Raw genomic sequence first — 14406 nt, 5'->3', positions numbered from 1 at the left:
GCTGCACGTCATCATGTATAGAAATAGCGAATGACGTGTGAGCGTACTTGTTAAATAGCACAGGGGTAGGAATAAGTGTATTGGGCATCTACTGTTAAGGCCAGTCAGAAGGAAAGTGAGCCTGGTATGGAATAGAGCAGGAACCTACTCTGACTGGACTTTAATGAGAGTACCCATAGTAAAAAAGTAATGCTGTGTTTTAATTTAAGGTATAGATACCATAGTATGTGATCGGAGCTGATGCTGCTGCCACTCACATGCCTCTAGGGCTGTGGTGAATGGTGAGAAGCTCAGTTCCGTATACAATGATTAGAAGAAAGTAAGTTCCAGTTACACTCAGACACTACTGGGTGAGCAGCGCTCTGTCTGCCTTTAGGTATTGCAGAGCTGCCTGCTCTCACCGAGTACACTGGTCATATAGTGTGCTTGGAGAAAATGAGCTTGAGAGGTACCTGATTAAGTATAGAATGGCATGGATTGAATATGGTTGGCTGCATGTGTGTCGCTGACAGTTGTCCCGCTTGTGCATAACGGGAAACCTCGGATCTGAGACGCGCGTTTCGCTTCTGCTTCTTCCGTCAGATGCCGGCAACGAGGACACAGGTGTTCCTTTAATCTTAATGTCAGCCTATGGGAGAGTCAGTTTCAATGTGTAAGAATAAAAGACACTATTTGATTGGTCTCAGTAACCTCTCTTCTTATTGGCTGTTATGAGGAGGATAGAAAAAAGTAGATGTCACGGACTTAAGTGACCTGTTTAGTTTGGGATTATGGGATTCTTACGATAGAATAAACTGATTAGGTTTGTATCTAAACTAGGATTAACCCATCGCTATCCTTGAAAACAAATGGAATTAATGTAGCAGATAATCAATGTAATATTCTGAGGAGTTGCCTGCTCCTCCACCAGGACCAGGTCCACAATATACACCCCATCCATCATCTCGGCCACATCTAACTGGATGACCTCCTCGCAATAATCCTCCATGGGGTAAGATACCACAAAGACTGGGGCCAGTCTAGCCCCAAGGATGGCCCTCGCGTGCATGGACAGTCCCTCAACAAGTGTCCTGGTTGATTGCAGCGGTAACACTTCCGAGGTTCTGAGTTAGACACTCTGAATCTGGGTGGTTGATAAGAGATGTTTTTGATAGGGCCTCCTTTACTACCGTCATTGATGCGAGATTCTCTGTCAGGTAGCTTCTCCACCTGTTGCACTGAAGACTCTCCATTGGGGATGGTTAGCTATATATTCATCAGCCTATTCTGCAGCTTGTTCAGGTGTGCTGGGCTTCCGGTCTGCGACCCACTCCCGTACCTCTGCTGCCATCTTAATCATTAGTTGTTCTACCATGATAAGTTTGACGATCTGCTCCAAGGTAGAGGCCTGTCTACCCTCAAGCCATTTTCTACAGGCTTGCCGTAGCTGACTTGAAAACTCTTGGTAGGAAGCAGTCCCACTTTTGCTCAGCATCCTGAATTTGAGACAATAAGATTCTGCAGTGATCTGGAACTTAGCCAGCAATGCCTTCTTTATACAGGTGGAGACTCCACATTCCTGGGGAGTTAAAGCCCTACCAGTGAGACTTGGTCCCAAGTACTTGGGCCATTCAGCTGGCTCTATCCCGTGCACTCCCATGAGATTTTCAAAGATCTGGAGGTGAGTGTCCATGTCAGTTTCATTCTCTCGAAATTTGGGAACATCCTTAAATCCCAAGCACCGCTTCTCTTGTTCAGCCCCTCTGGGCGATAGCACAGTTCTGCTGCTAGTAGGGATTTGTACCCCTAATATCGCTTGGATCACTCCAGCTCTCTCTTGTGTGGTTGCACTTTCACCTAGCACCTCCAGCCAACTCTGCAGTAGGGTGGGAGTAGCGGTGGTTGACTAGGGTAACCGACTGCAAGAAGTGCTTCCACTGCCTGTCGGTTCTTCTTCGTCATCACTCAGGTGGTCAGGATCCTCTGGGTGTGAATGATCCCACTCCAACAGCTGCAGTACCAGAATCTCCCGGGTGTCAGTCCCATCATACGCAATTCCCTTCATCCTGCAAAATCTTTGCAGGTGCATTTCCGGGCTGTCCGGTAAAACTTCTCCTGCTCTCTCATGACGTTTTCAATTTGGCCACCGGTTACAACTCCTGACTGACTCTCCATGCTGATATTCTCTGGTGTTAGCATTGCCTCTACATCACTCTCCTGGAATCCCTGGAATTGCTGCAGGAACTGTGTGACATCCCACCGCTGCCACCAAATGTGAGGATACCGGGTGACCTGAGTATCCTGGGGTTCAGGGATCACACAGTGGAGCAAGTTATAATGGAGGCAAGATTAACTTTATTCACGGAGACACAGAAATCCAGCAAATAGTAAGCAGAGTTATATCATTACAGTCCACTCAGAGTTCATCAAAGTCTTTTCCAGCTGCTATATATTTCCTCCCTACCTGGTCAGCAATGACAGCTGTACCAGGGTACACAGAACTGCTGGTACCCAATGACACAGAGGGGACAATACCCCAACCTCCAGAGTCACACTGTACACACACTTCCCCACAATTCCCCCTGTTGCACCACCCTACTTACCTCTCTCTGATTGGTGGGCCCTGGTGTCAGTCTTTCCAGAGAGAAAGGAGGGCTTTTTTTTGTACAGGAACACTCCCTTCCTGTCTGCTGTTGGCAATCTTCCTGCATGAGATTTCTGAAGACTGATGGCTTCAATTTAAGAACACAGAATTGGGTCATGGGGTTAACTCTTTTCTTCATGCAGGCAAGTCCTAGAAGCCCCTTTCCCTTGCCTCCTTCACCGCGGTCTTTTGTGTGATGCACATCTTCCATTGAGCAAAGGCCTAAAGTTGCACTTACAACTCCCTATGTCAAGGGAGCTGGGATGGGGGTAGGTGGTTTGTGCAGAGGTGGCCAAAGTACTGAAATGTGCCTGAGATGGCCACCTAGGTGGAAAGGAACCTATTTGAAGGGAGATACTTGTAGGAACTCAAACCCTGTTGCTAATGAAGATGACAGCTGGTCGCCTCTGATTCACAGAGCGTGTCTAAGACACACCCAATTATGCAAATGTGGTCAAACTGCTGTGGCTGGGACCTAGTAGCAGGATTATAGTGTACAGGACACATGTTTTTCTAAAAAAAAAATAAAGCATGTTGCCTACTCTGGGAAGGGGGAGGCTGCTGATATGTTTATTAGTGATGACTTTGCATTTAACAAGCTCCAAGCTACTTGGATACTTTGTATCTACACTTTCCAGTTATTTACAGTAAGATGTATAAATTGCAAACTGTGTTTTTAACTCTATTTGTACTCAAAGTGAAGCCAATCCTCCTTTCATATTCCTGGCGCATCTACTCCTTACTTGCATGTGAGGATAGCATTTGTTACCTATGCTTAGTTGGTCACAACTTGCGTTTGCTGCAGACTCTGCATTGGTAGCTACACTATGTAGACAAAAGTGATTGGAAACCCAAAGTTTCAGCTGGTTTGGCATGGGTCCACTAGTTGCAATGCATGGTCACATTAACTGAGAAGTATAGAGATGTTCTCGATAACTCTGTGCTCCCTACATTATGGCAGTTCTACGGAAACAATGAATATTTTTATCAGGATGACAATGCCACCTGTCATGTTTCCAGGGCGACACTGAACTGGTATGTAGAAAATTCCGTAACCCGGATGGATTGGCCAGCTCAGAGTCCAGATCTTAATGCCACTGAGAACCGCCTGCTGTTGTCAAGGAACTTGTGGGCAGTTTGCCGAGAAGGGTGTCTGCAGTAAACACTGCACATTGTGGACCTACAAAGTACTGATGTCAAAAAAAGCTTGTTGATCTATTTGCTGTCAGCATTTGAATTTTTGCGCTTAGACACAAAAGTAATATGTACCTAAGGGTATACATGAAAATCACGTGAGTTTAATTATTTTCTGTCCATTATGGGGCTGGTGCATAGCAAAACATGCCCCTTACTTAAAATGGATCTGAGCATGCTCAGAAAGATGGGTGCACTCATCTGCATCCAAGCATCTTAAGATGCATTCAGTCTAGAACAAACCTCCCACAAATCATTCTTGTATGCAGGGCTTAAAGTGGTCCTGGAGAGGTGGTGGAAATCATCTCTCCAGCTGCCTACTCCCCACCCCCCGCCACACTAGTCTGACAGGCGAAAACAAGTGTGAAAACTGTTCTTTACACACACACACACACACACATACTGTTGTGTATAGGAAACGGCAAAGTGAATGACTGGGGACCTCCTAGACCCCCAGAAGCTTTGGGGGCTATGACAGTGTAAACTACTTTTTAGATAGTTTTTTAGCACTCCTGCCAACAGCTGAGACTACAATGTTAGATCACTTAAACATAAAAAAAAATGTTCTATATCATCAGTGTTATTTTTCTGCCGTGCCTCTGAGTATTTTTATGGGGTCCCCACAAACTAGTTTATGTCACTTGGATGGCCAATGTTTTTATGCAACCTCTATGTATTGCCTTCGCTTGATTCTTTCCTTACCTATATGATGGTTTCTCTTATAAAATTGAGCTTACCTAAGCAGAAAGTGAGTGGCTCTCTGTCTGTGGGACTTCTGTGCAGGGACTTGGTGGAGGTGGAACTAGTTCCACCTACCATTAGAGGTGACTGAACTCAGTTCCACCCCGTTCCTGCCCACTTTAACCCCTGCTTGTATGTCCTCTTTCTTGGCCTTTTCCTTCTCATGGATGCTGGATACATAAGACCCTGAGCCATATGCAATCCCGAGTGTTTGGTCATGCTCCTCATTAGCAATTACATGATCAATTCCTTACTCTACCCACACTAAAATGCCCCTTCCCTGCCTCTCCAATCAGAAGCAGGGACAGGTGTCAGATGTTAGCAAATCTGCATATGCACAAATGTATGTGACCTGTTTTGTGGACATGAGCACAACAAAATTGTATATTTTCTGCTATGCACACTGGCGTACATGCAACACAATATCAGACTCCTTCTGTGCAATCACCTATTTAGATTCTCACCTATATTTTCTCCGGTGGGAATCAGGAACCAAGATGTTCAGTGTTGGTGTTCCAGGATTCTACATCGCCTTTGCACCAGTTCCAGCACAGCAACCAATCAATGCCTCCTTTCCATTGTATTCAATACCAGACTGGGGTTTATGTCTCCTCAGTTACTGAGTAATACATATTTAATGTCAAGAGGAGGGTTCACAGCAACCTCATTCTGTTGTATTATGGCCCTCATTCAGAGCCGCTCGCTATTTGCAGTCGTTCGTTCTAAAACAAGGGGTGGCTATTCAAATGAACCGTTCGCTAATTGCGGTCTGTTCACGCTTCTAAGTCTGAACGAGCGAGCAAAACTTGCGGTTGTAATTTTGAAAAATACGCCCCCTTGCCGCTCGCACCATACGTCATGTCCGCTATTTATTAGATTAATCGAGTACATCGAACAGCGTATGAACTGCTCGCTATTCTTGTGGCTGGTTTTTTTCAACCGCTATTTTGCGAGCAGTTCTGAGTAAAAAAAAAACAAGTGACGTGGTCAATGACGCTGCTGTATTAATTATGCACTCCCTTAAAACGCCCGTTTTGACCTTTAAGCACGCCTGCGTTCGAATTCCACACCCCCGTTTTCAAGCACCTTCCTCTGTTACCACCCACATACGCCTCCTTCTGTCACTCAAAATAGCAGGCATTTGCTATATAGCGAACAAACGATTTTCGGCCGCACTGACTGGTTCGCGCATGCGTATTAAAATCCGTACGCATGCGCAGATGTGCGAACATCGGTCAGAACAAACGAGCGGCCGCTTACGAGCGGCTCTGAATCAGGGCCACTATTCATTATGGTGCAGTACCTAATACATGTATATACAGAACAGAAAAATGGTAATGTGTACAAAAGTTATGGTGTGGAACTACTGGTCTTAAAATACTTGAGAATCATAGGTTGGCAGGGAATGCTATAACTTGTAGTACAACAATATTTGGAAAGTCAAAGATTGACTATTTCTAAAATATAAAACACAGAACAAGTAATGTTCACAAATTATCAGAATTACATATGGTATTATATGCACAGTAGCTGTTGTCAGCCACACTGCCTGGATTTATTTCTTTTTTGTATTTAAGTATTATAGGGGCTACCTGTATACTTGAAGTATTATAGGCATGCTTGCCTACCCTCCCGATTTGGTCGGGAGCCTCCCGAAAATCGGGTGCCGCTCCCGACCTCCCGGGAAGGCAGACAAGTCTCCCGGAACCAGCCGCAGCCATCCCGCACCCCCCCCCGTTGGCGGCCACATAGTATGCAGCCCGGGGGATCAGATGACGCGATTCGCGTTAAAACGCGTCATCGAAGCCCCGCCCCCCGCAGTACAGTGTCTGTATTATGGGCTCTGCACAGCGGGGGGCGGGGCCACGATGACATTTTGAGCCGCCACGCCCCCCGCTCCGCCCACATGATGTGTAAAGAGCGTGGTCCAGGCTGTCCCCTCCCGGAAGGGACAGCCTAAAGGTAGGCAAGTCTGATTATAGGGACTATCTTTCTTTAGTATCAGAGTATTATTTTTTACTATTGTGATTTTTCTAGCAGTACTGTTCTGCGGTAACTCGCTGGGGTCCTGGTAAAAGTTTTGTTGTTACAGGGTGTCCCAGAGCAAAATAGTTTGATAATCGCTGATCTAATATTTAAGAAAGATAAGAAATATAGGTAGTACCTATAATTTATTTATAATAATATCTAATTATCAACATTACAATAAAAATAACTTATTTATATGATATAAATAAATGGTACTTAGGAGCCCATTCAGACCCGCTCGCTAGATGCGTACGCTCGCTCCCTGCATATGCAAATTCGGATAAGTGACGGCATGGCAGGCGATCGCACGGCAAGGCATTAGCACGGCCACTATGTCTTGGTGTGCGATCACTTAGTGTATGCAGACACCCACCAGCCATTCTTAAGATGTCCACTTGCGCACGTCATCTCCTGGAAGTGCTTGAAAACATTGGTACATCGAGCACCATCGGATGCGATCGCAGTGCTTAAGGTTGCCTATACCCTGCCACAAGCACTGAGATCACTTCAGAGTGAAATCCCACCAAGTGACGCATACTATGACCCTGCCTTTTAATTATGCACGCCTTTGAAATGGCGTTGAGGTACTCAGGCACGTCTGAGTTCGCACCTCGACTCCCCTATTTCCAGTGGTCAGCCCCTGTCACCACCCACAAACGGCCTCTCCTGTCACTCACTCTACTGGGCGGTCTATGCGCAGCGAGTGAATGCATCCCGATCTCTCGCATTGGTTCGTGCACTGTGATGCATACACATGCGCAGATAGCGACTATCGGCCAGCTACGAGCGTTTGCATCATAGCGAATGGGTCTGAATCAGCTCCGCCATAATTAGTATTTTCTTTTTTGTAGGGTCGCGACCCGCACAATTAGACCATAGTACTAGGGATGGCCATCGATGATTCAAAATCATTGATGGTTTAGGACCGATATTGAATGCTTTTACCATCAACGGCAGAGAGACAATTGTTCTTAGCCATCGATGGACGAGTGGGAGCGATGTTTTTTTTTTCTGGACTGGATGGAGATTAGCCCTGCCCCTGATGCTCTCGAAAAGTTCCACCCCTGTTTTTGATTGGCCCGCGGCCCGCCAATCCCCCAGCAGCGGTAGCCATTGAGGGGTGCAAACCATCGATGGTTGGTTCACCATAGATAGTTTCTGTACCATCGATGGTAATCACCAATGGACCCATCAATGGACCCATCAATGGACATCCCTACATAATTCCCAGGCCTGGCACGGCTCTCTACAGCCCTGTCCTCGCGTACTCCTACATGCCATCAGACATCCATACGTATTCCTTACTGTTTTGCCTTGACTTGGACGCTGAAGCCTGTTGCTGGAGCTAGCTGCTGCTTCAGCCTGCACAGTGGTGGAAGGGCACACTTTCCCTCTCTTGCCTAGGACGTTGGACTTGGATGCAACTGGAGAAAGCTGCTTGAACCTGCGCAGAGCAGTGGCAGGGCACATGTTCCTCCTCCTGCCTTGAACATGTACCCCTTCCTCCTCCTGCAGCCCTATTGGATGTGCCTTTACTGTGCCCTCCCCCACTGTGCAGAGGAGGAAGTCATATGATGTGGCCGCAGCAGGTCCGTCAAACTCCATCATCTCCTATTACATGACTGCACATCTTCATTTTGAGAACCGCTTTATTATCATGCATACACACAGTCAGATTTGCTAGATCATCGTTATTGTTGAACGATAACGATGAACGATTTCATCACCGATTTGATCGATTTTATGAACGATGAACGATTTCTGACATTATTTAAAATGAATGAAATCGTCCAAATATTACTGCAAACACAGTCAATGTCAGATTTCGTTATCTGACATGCGGGAACGAGTATCGTTGGTCGATGCATACCCAACATGTTAACGATATGAACGATTTTTACAATCGTTAACATTCATATCTTTAAGAAAATCTGACCGTGTGTATGCAGCATTAGATAGATGAAATACTGCCTGTTTTTTAAACATATGTTACATGTTAGTTATAAGATAGTTTAGTTGCTGCTGCTATTCTTTGTTTAATTTATTGCAGCTAGTTTTTTTTCTATATAAACTGTCCTCTACCTATTTTGGCATCATGAAAATATGGGATCTTTCTCTTACAGAAAGTGAAGCAGTGTCTTTATTCCACAGTAAAGATGTTCTGCCAGCAGTAAGAAAATGCAGAAATGGGCGTTATTCCGCATTGAATTTTGACAAACATGTTTTCTGGAAATGCAATATAAAAATATGCCAGGCTAAAATAAATATATGAATTGGCAATTGGTTTGATGGGACTGTCCATCCATTAGTCAGTGTTGTTAGTGTTATTTACTGCTGGTGTGAATAGATAACCTCTATTAAATGGTGTAAAAGACAACTGGACATGTCCGAACAGTCATGTATTGGAATAATTATCTGAGGGACGTCTGTGCAGCAAAAAAAATAAATGAAAATATGTCCATTGAAATCGACAAAAATATTATTTTCAAAATGAAAAAGCAAACAGGTTTTGTCCCAGCAATGGGTCTTTCAAGGTATTGTTGGGAAAGTGCCAACTTTTTCCTTACAGAGGGACTCATTCAGACCCGCTCGCGAGCGCTGTACGTTCGCAAAAGGGTCGATGTTACCCAAATGCGCATGCGCACGACGGAGGCGGGGTAGCCGTCGTTATGGGTCTCGCACCAAAGGGGGCATGCTGTCGATGGTGAGTGACAGCAAGCCCCCTTTGGTGGGCGTGCCGGGGGCGTGGTTGCCCAGATGGAGGCGTTCCCATGGGAACGCCTACCATCTGGGTTCGGCCCCACTGACATCACTAGTGATGTCAGTGGGAGTGTTTTTGGCTCTGATAGAGCCAAAAGCACTCCGGGCTTGCGGCTGACGAGACCCTACCACAAGGGTCTCGTCGCAAGCCATCTTTTTGGCCGCTCGCATAAGCTGTGGGTGGTCACCCACAGCTATGCGAGCTGCCAGGAGGCTGCACCATTTTCAGCTAGGACGGCCCTGATTCAGAGCGAGCGCTCTGGTCAGAGTGTCCGGCTCTGAATCAGGCCCAGAATTCCCAGAGAGAAGCACCAATACTCTGATAAAAATAACATTGCCAAGGAATCTATCATCATCTAGTCTGAATCATGGCAAGTATACAAAATAGATGAATTAATAAAGAGTCTGATTCAGAAATGTTCGCTAATGTGATCACAGTTGCGATTTTTCGCGGAATGCAGCTGTGAAAATATGCCCACTGCTGCCTTCTCATCTGCATCCAACGTTGCGCACCAGCATAAATATAGGTAATATCGGCGCACATCGAACAGCTATGCAGCCCTTGCGGCAGGTCTGACCTATCTCAAATACAGCGGCTCTCCCGACACACAGAGAGTTCTCATGCTGGATAGGAGATTGCAATAGCTAATTTATGCATGCCAATGTAATGGCGTTAAATGGTAAGACACACCTGCATATTTCTAACCAACCCCCCGCAGTTACCTCCCCCAATCGCTGACTACCTGTCACTCACTTTGCAAAAGGGTTCTCTGTGCATGCGGAATCACAAGTCAAACAGCACGTGCGCAGTGCGATTTTGACACATTTGCAATAGCTAAAAATGTATACAGTCAGGTGCATAAATATTGGGACATTGGCCCTCATTCAGAGCCGTACGCTCTGAGCAGAGCGCACGCTCTGAATGAGGGCCGGGCTCCATTTTCATGGAGCGTCCTCCTGGACGCTCGTATAGCTGTGGGTCACCACCCACAGGCTATACGAGCGTGCTTTTTGATGGCCGCGATGGTCGAGACCATCGCGACCATCGAAATTGCGAGCCGGAGCCTGCGGTTGAGGTTTTCAACCGCAAGCTCCGGAGTGATTTTGGCTCTATCAGAGCCAAAATCACTCCCACTGACATCACTAGTGATGTCAGTGGGCCGGCTTCTGACGGGAGGCGTTCCCGTGGGAACGCCCCCGTCAGGGAGGCACACCCCCGGCACGCCCACCAAAGGGGGCGTGCTGTCAATCAACATTGACAGCACGCCCCCTTTGATCGGACACAACGAGCGAAGGACTTTCCTTCGCTCGTCGCGTCTGGCGCATGCGCACGACGGAGCTCCCTCCGTCGTGCGCATGCTCAGTGCATAACATCGACCCACTTGCGAGCGGACAGCCGCTCGCGAGTGGGTCTGAATCAGGCCCATTGTCAGAATTTTCATATTTTGGCCTCTATTCACCACTACAATGGCTTTGAAATGAAACAAACAAGATGTGCTTTAACTGCAGACTTTCAGATTTAATTTGAGGGTAATTACATCCAAATCAGGTAAACGATGTAGGAATTACAGCGGTTTCTATGTGTGCCTCCCACTTTTAAAGGGGCCAAAAGTAATGGGACAAACTAAACAATCATAAATCTAACTTTCACTTTTTAATACTTTGTTGCAAATCCTTTGCAGGCAATTACAGCCTGAAGTCTTGAACGCATAGACATCACCGCTGGGTTTCATCCCTGGTGATGCTCTGCCAGGCCTCTACTGCAAATGTCTTCAGTTCCTGCTTGTTCCTGGCGCATTTTCCCTTCAGTTTTGTCTTCATGAAGTGAAATGAATGCTCAATCGGATTCAGGTCAGGGGATTGACTTGGCCATTGCATAACATTCCACTTTTTAGCCTTAAAAAACTCTTTGGTTGCTTTTGCAGTATGCTTCGGGTCATTGTCCATCTGCACTGTGAAGCGCTGTCCAATGAGTTCTGAAGCATTTGACTGAATATGAGCATATAATATTGCCAGAAACACTTCAGAATTGATTCTGCTGCTTTTGTCAGCAGTCACATCATCAATAAATACAAGGGAACCAGTTCCATTGGCAGCCATACATGCCCACACCATGACACTACCACCACCATGCTTCACTGATAAGGTGGTATGTTTTGGATTATGAGCAGTTCCTTTCCTTCTCCATACTCTTCTCTTCCCATCACTCTGGTACAAGTTGATCTTTGTCTCATCTGTCCATAGGATGTTGTTCCAGAACTGTGATGGCTTTTTTAGATGTTGTTTGGCAAACTCTAACCTGGTCTTCCTGTTTTTGAGGCTCACCAATGGTTTACATCTTGTGGTGAACCCTCTATATTCACTCTTGTGAAGTCTTCTCTTGATTGTTGACTTTGACAACTGTTGTGAAGGGGTTTTTCTTCACCAGGGAAATAATTCTTCTGTCATCCACCACAGTTGTTTTCCGTGGTCTTCCGGGTCTTTTGGTGTTGCTGAGCTCTCCGGTGCGTTCTTTCTTTTTAAGAATGTTCCAAACAGTTGATTTGGCCACACCTAATGCTTTTGCTATCTCTCTCATGGGTTTGATTTGATTTCTCAGCCTAATGATGGCTTGCTTCACTGATAGTGACAGCTCTTTGGATCTCATATTGAGAGTCGACAGCAACTGATTCCAAATGCAAAAGTCACACCTAGAATCAACTCCAGACCTTTTACCTGCTTAATTGATAATGAAATAGCGAGGGAATAGCCCACACCTGTCCATGAAATAGCTTTTGAATTGATAGTCCCATTACTTCTGGCCCCTTAAAAAGTGGGAGGCACATATAGAAACTGTTGTAATTCCTACACCGTTCACCTGATTTGGATGTAATTACCCTCAAATTAAATCTGAAAGTCTGCAGTTAAAGCACATCTTGTTTGTTTCATTTCAAAGCCATTGTGGTGGTGAATAGAGGCCAAAATATGAAAATTCTGACAATGTCCCAATATTTATGCACCTGACTGTAGTTCTGCGTAAAAATCGGCATTGCGCACATCTCTGAATGAGGCCCAAAGACCGGATTAGCTCACTTCAAGGTTAATCACAGGTACAACTTTGTGGACCCAAAGACCTGTGTACATACACATGTGGACAGAATGTGGAGAGTTGCATGGAGAAATAGAGGAACAACCTGTCGCCACTTAAAATGTCTCCAATATCTGCTGCTGACCCTGATAATACATTTGAGGGATCATAACTGATGAGGAAAACCTTAGAAATTACATTTACCACAGGTTTTACTGCAAAAATTGTTTGATACATCTTGCCCAAAATCATTCTGCAATAAGATCCATCATAAAAAAAGAAAATTAAAATGTATTAAAAAATGTTCAGAAATATCTTTATGAATCTATTAGCCAATGCAATCGCAATCACAGTGCGTGCCACCTACTGCCGTACATAGGATCTATAGAATGTAGATCTGTGTTATTCTGGGGTAGTATATAGTTCCTTTGCAGTGTTTAAACCAGGAAGTGACGTGAAGTGAGGGCAAAAGTGCGGTTCCATGCCCGTAAAGGCTACGAAAAGAAATGTCCCTCGCAGACTTGCTTTTCTCGCCTCTCTTTGGGCACAGTGGCTTGCTTCGATCGCCACAGGTTTATATTCCCCCTTTACGTCCACGTGGATAGAAGGGAATGACGTTGCACAGTAAATGATTATATCAGGTTACAAATACTGAAGGGGATCTATCCACTACCATTACTCTGGAACTCTTTGGAAGTGACATCACTGACACAGGTGGGAGGGGTCATAGTTCATACCAACTATTAGCTACCAGTGTGATTTTTTTTTTTTATCAGCACTTGGTTTTTCTAATTTAGATTACCCAATATTCATAATTTGTTCACATTGTAGCAATGTGTGTCATTTTAAATGTGACATTGCAACACATCAATGGTATGTTGCATTTAATGTAATATGCAAATGTGGTTGTTGAATTAATAAGTATAAATCAGTGCACACAATGGGGGGAATTCAATTGTTGTTTTAGGCATTTTAACTAATGGGCACTTGACGAAGCAATTCAATTGCTGCTCTATTAGGGTGCTAGAGCCGTCGGAGCCAACATTTCTACTCGCAGCTTCCTGAGGTAGCGAATGGAATTGTGTGAAAAGTCTGTAGTTAGAACTTTAGACGGATTCAGCCGATTTACGCTGCTAAACACGGTACCTTTGGATGCGACAAACAAGATAATTAGTGGGTGCCCAAAACAAGTGAATTGCTCTGTTGGGCGCTCATTAATTATCGCCGCCCAAAAAATGTAATTCCCCCCCCAATGTCTGAATGAAAACTACCATTTAGGAAATAATCTCCTTAAACCATTACATAAGTGTATTCTTGGAACTGCAAAATGCCTACAAAATACAACATACCTTATTGTTTGCCACTACTGTAATACAATTATAGGGATGTGATGTAGAGATAATGTGTTACATTTATGAGACCAGTGACATAGGGGGGTGAATCAGAATCGGTATGAAATACCGCCGGCCGCATCAGCAGAGTTCCGAGCAGCGGAAGCCCGACAGCACTGGAAATCCTGATCGTGGATAGGTGAGTATCTACTAACCTAACCCTTCTTAGAGGTGCCTAACCCTAATCCCCCCTCTAAGTGCCTAACCCTAACCACCCCCTTCCCCGCTGCCTAAACTTAAGTCCCACGGGGGGGTGCCTAACCCTAAGTCCCCCCCGGGGGTGCCTAACCCTAACCCTCCCTCACCCTAGCCTAACCCTCCCGGGGGGGTGCCTAACCCTAAGTCCCCCCCGGGAGCCCTAAACCTAACCCTCCCCCCCCCCGCGGCTGTCCGCTCACGGCGCCCGGCATCACTACGATCGGGATGCCGGGCGCCGGTCTCCCGGCGTCGGGGAAATGCCGGGCGTCTACATCTAGACGCCCGGCATTTCATCCTTGCCGGGATATGACAGTTAGGAAGCCGGCTGCCGTATTTAGGCAGTCGGCTTTCCGATTGCATACCGATGAATCAATTGTTTTTTCGTGCCCTATCTCCCGTCTAAA

At 45.7% G+C, this 14406-nt stretch overlaps 1 protein-coding gene across 2 annotated transcripts in view; it reads right to left on the bottom strand.

Moving 5' to 3' along the window:
- The window catches only part of CGA (glycoprotein hormones, alpha polypeptide), a 69004-nt gene that overhangs the window by 42861 nt on the left and 11737 nt on the right, over positions 1-14406 (bottom strand). Inside the window, exon 1 of one of the 2 annotated variants that reach the window (XM_088471997.1) lies at positions 5023-5116. The exons of the other annotated variant lie outside the window; for it this stretch is intronic. The gene's annotated coding sequence lies outside the window, so the exon portion shown is untranslated. Of the gene's footprint in view, positions 1-5022; positions 5117-14406 lie in introns of those variants that run through there. 2 annotated transcript variants of the gene reach the window in all.

Source organism: Taudactylus pleione, unplaced genomic scaffold (genome assembly GCF_031769625.1).
Source record: "Taudactylus pleione unplaced genomic scaffold, aTauple2 ptg000015l, whole genome shotgun sequence".
Lineage (NCBI taxonomy): Eukaryota > Metazoa > Chordata > Amphibia > Anura > Myobatrachidae > Taudactylus > Taudactylus pleione.
This window is presented reverse-complemented; position numbering and strand designations above follow the sequence as displayed.